Here is a 4,243-nt window from a genome sequence, read left to right as displayed (position 1 = left end):
ATATGCATTTAAGGTTACTCCATGTCTTTTTATGGCTTTATAGCTCCTTTTTTTTTTTTTTTTTTTTTTTTAAGGCTTTTTGCGCTTTAATTGTTTATACATAATGAATGTTGATTTAGTGAAATTGAGAGCAATACAACACTTGCTGCTTAAATAAACTGCATGATTTGTAAAGCTCCAGAGGTTTTCAACTGTAGCCCTAATCCAGGCTCGTTAATAAAAACCAAAAATAGTATTTTTAGTCGTTTAACTTTAAAATACAGTCCTACCCACCCTGCAAGATAACACAAATACTCAAGAAAATATTTTCTCATTAATTCAGAAGGCCAACCTAAAGTCTGATAACGGGGAAAAAAATGACTTAATTTTCTATATTTGTGTATTCAACATGATACCTGGTTGTAAATACATTTTTTTCCAAAAATCATTTATTTGAAAATTATCATGCTAGGAACTGTGACAAAAACGAATACCAAGATGACAACGTGTACTTGACCCTCAGTCTAGTGATGATGCCCCCTATCCACCCTGTGTAATGTTCAAATCCAGATTTGAGGTGATGCCAGACATTTTCTGAGAATGGAGGTCAGAAATCCTTGTTGGCTCATCCAAAACCTACTAAAAATCTCCTGGGATCCAGGAAACTGAAGAAAATACTAAATGAGAAAAATGGCTAACAATTTAGTCTCACTTGAGTCTACAGGGTGAAATCAATCAACCATAGGGTGAAATCAATCAACACCTAATTGTTGAGTGTTTTCTTTAGGTTTAGCACTACTGTTACATGCGGTGGAGGATTTCCAGAGTCCCTTAACAGGAAATAATCAAGGGCTAAACTCTGGTTTAAGTCACAATTGCTCAAGGGGTTTCAAGGTAAGAAAGTTTCCTAATCCAAAATTCAGCAAAAATCCAGACCCACATTGCCAGCAACTCTACCATGTATTTCTAATAAATGCTGTGCTTGCCACATTCTCAAGTGCTTACTAAATAGCATTAGTAAGTAAAAAATGAGATAAAGATCCAAACAAAACATACACATTAACAAAGTTTTGCATATCAACACAGAGTATACTGTGAAACTTTTCCACTTACCTGAGATCTAAAATTGGATGGCTATCTCTAAGTCAACTACAATGCTTCTTTGCTAACCTGGAACATGTGAGGCCATTTATATGGCAAGTGATGCTAAAACTCGGCTTCTTTCCCTGTGTGACCACCTAGTTTAGTTTTACTCTCCAGTAGCCTCTGCTGACAATTGTAAAGCCCTCTAGCGATTGTAAGCCAACCTATTTGGGGGAAACATTATTCTGCCTGCCACAGCAACCAACTTTGCTGAATAGTGTATAAAATAAGAACCAAGAAGAGACAGTAAAGGCATTGTTAGCATAGAGTAGAGTTGATCCAGAATAGCTTCTAGGAAGTTGTGAATTTTAATCCAAAAATGGCAAAATAATGTTTTTGCTTCTTTTATTCTTAGGTCAAACAAACTGATGAGGAAAAGAATTTTTTCACTGCTGGCAGTAATTCCTTAGACATATAGTAAGCCCTTAAATGTTTTTGAATGAATGAGTGAATAACTAGAAGAATAAAGAGTAGAACTACAAAGATGAAGGGATATTATCTATTTCCTACAGTGAGTTGTACTGTTGATATGCTGTTTTAATTTCTTTTAAAGAGTAAAACTACTCCTGCTATTCATATTCAAAAGAGGACACATCCTGATGTCCCCTTCAGCTTATGTGACCATTTTTATCCCTGAACTTGTAGGCCTGCATTTACTTACTGAAATGGTGATGATTTACATAAAGGTACTTTTAAGAAGAAGCTGTTTTAAACTGTCTGGACTGTAAAACAAAATGAGTTCTACTTGCAAGTTTTTATGTTTTTTGTTGCACAAACAATCCTTTAAGAACAACACAGAGCATTTTAAAAATAAAATTTCTCCTAACCCTACTACATTAAGGAAAAAAGCTCAGCATTTTCCTCCTCTTCACTGCTCAGTCAGTTGCTTTGGTATTGTTACTTCTGCTGATGCCGTCTGTGAATTTTGTATGGTGAATTTGCCCCCATTTGAAAGTGGGCCTGGAGCATAGGCTGGGTGGTGGTGGTCCTTAGGTCCACTCCTTGCATCTGAAACGGGTGCAGTAGACGTAGAAGTGAAGTGGCAGTAAATAGACCTCATTTCCTTGGAATAAATCCAGCCATTCTTCAACTATTCAGGCTTCATGATTCTTGCCATACTTGAGTACCACCTGAATTATTTACCTAATTTTTAAGTCAATTTGCATTTACTTCGCTTGAGTGAAATCATAGGTTTAATTTCTTGTATTTTCTAATACTGATTAATTACCCAAAAAAATCAAAATAAATACCGTGTGTCAATATAGCTCATCTGAACTTTTCTGTTTGGGATACACTGTTTCAGATGGATTGTAGGCCTACTAAATCTGTAGTCATTAGCCAGACCAGGGCAGAGGCAAATTAGATCTTGGTTTCCAGTTCTGAATTCTGAATGATAGGCCAACTAAAGTCTGAAAATAACCAACTAAATGTTGTCAGTTGTTTCTGATGAAAACTTTTAAAAAATTATATTAATAGGACTTCGAAAAAATAAAGGGGGTGGGCACTCTGTCATCTTCCTGACTCCCGTAGAAAGGCTGAGGTGATGCGTGTAACTAGCTGGTATTCCCTGAGGCTGTCTCTGGGAAGGCCTTCGCCTCTGAAAAGAGAAGATGGTCAAGGCATAGTGCCTCTTTGCTTGCTAGAGGCTTCCATTTTTCTTTTCCTTTAAAATTCCTTTGAAAAGTAACTTTAAAATTTTATACTCACAATTGACCCAAATAAAAGAAATTATATGCGCCATAATGTCATGTTTTGGCGGGGGGTGGTGGTCAAGAAACCTATTACGTTAAATACTTGAAATTTTCGAAGTATTAGGCTGATCGTTATCCTCCACAGTAAGCTCAGAAGTCAAGAGCCAGGAATATGTACACTCTGGTGATATCAGGAATAAGCAGCCCAGACCAGTGGAGGAGAAGTCTTATGTAATTATAATTTGTAAGGCTGTCTCTTGCGATGTTCAGTAGAAACACCGAAAATTTTCCTGAGATGTCCACTGCTACTAGCTGTTTTCTCTGAGCTGATCATTCATGTTTAAACTCCCTTCTACTGCAAAGCAAATATAACTTTGCAGTGTTTCTTTAATCTGCAGAATGAGTTTGCAGTAGAAAATGTAATTTGTTCACTTAAATTGTAGTTGACTTTAATAGCCTTGACTTTATATGACCTATCTTTCTCTATAAGCTGATGTCTGTTAGTTGATGAAAAAAACCCAGACCCTGTGTTTAGCTGCCTTTCTGCTGGCTCTGCAAGTCAAAAAACAAAAACACCAAAGATGATTCTAATAGATTTAACTCTAAACACACCTCAAAACTTGGTTCCTGGACAAGGTGGTGCTGTGGTAAAGTCAGCTGGCAAACTCCTTCCAGCAGGCAAGGAGACACTTGGGACTGAACTCCCTGGCTTGCCAAGGTGGGGAAAGGCAGAAGATCCTTTGGGACCTTGAATGGGAAGCTTCTTGTTTTTCCTGCTCTCTCTAATTTGGAATTAGCTGTTCAATCTGTTAGACTCACTGAAGTAGACAAAGAAAGGAAAAATCTATTAAACGAACTAAATGAAGTTCTGAGGCTAAAAAGTAGAGTCAGGGAGTGCATTTCTATGAGTTTAGATTAATCAGCCAGCTCAAAGGCTGTCTGATAAGATAGCCGATACTTGTGGACAGTGGGAATCACTGAGGGGATAGACTCTCAACAGAATACAGATTGAGGAATAGGTACTAAATTTTCCTTTGGGGTGCCTATTTTCCAATTTGGGTTGCCCTCCTTCTTTGCAGTGACCCTGGTTCCTAGAGGTAAAAAACTGTGGAGGGATTATACAGAGATTTGTACAGAGTGTACAGAGATTGTATAGAGATTAAATGATTTACTTCAAAATGCTTGCGTTTGAATGCATTCCTTGAGAGAACTGTGATGAGAATTCCCCCTGGGCTAACTAGTGTGAACTGAGGTTTCAAAGCTTCCCAGGCAACTCTGAATAGTTTGTGGATCTAGGTGGATTGTTAGGTTCCTAAGGGTATCAGGGGCCCCGCCTTTGCTCCATCCCACCCTCCTCCTTCAAATGGGGACCTTTGTCCCTATGTATTAAAGTCTTGATTTTGGTTAAAGTTAGAAGGTTGATATTTAAC

The sequence above is a fragment of the Neophocaena asiaeorientalis genome, unplaced genomic scaffold (genome assembly GCF_003031525.2).
Source record: "Neophocaena asiaeorientalis asiaeorientalis breed wild unplaced genomic scaffold, Neophocaena_asiaeorientalis_V1.1 scaffold225, whole genome shotgun sequence".
Classification (NCBI taxonomy): Eukaryota; Metazoa; Chordata; class Mammalia; order Artiodactyla; family Phocoenidae; genus Neophocaena; species Neophocaena asiaeorientalis.
The sequence above is the reverse complement of the archived record's forward strand: the minus strand, read 5'-3'. Positions refer to the sequence as shown.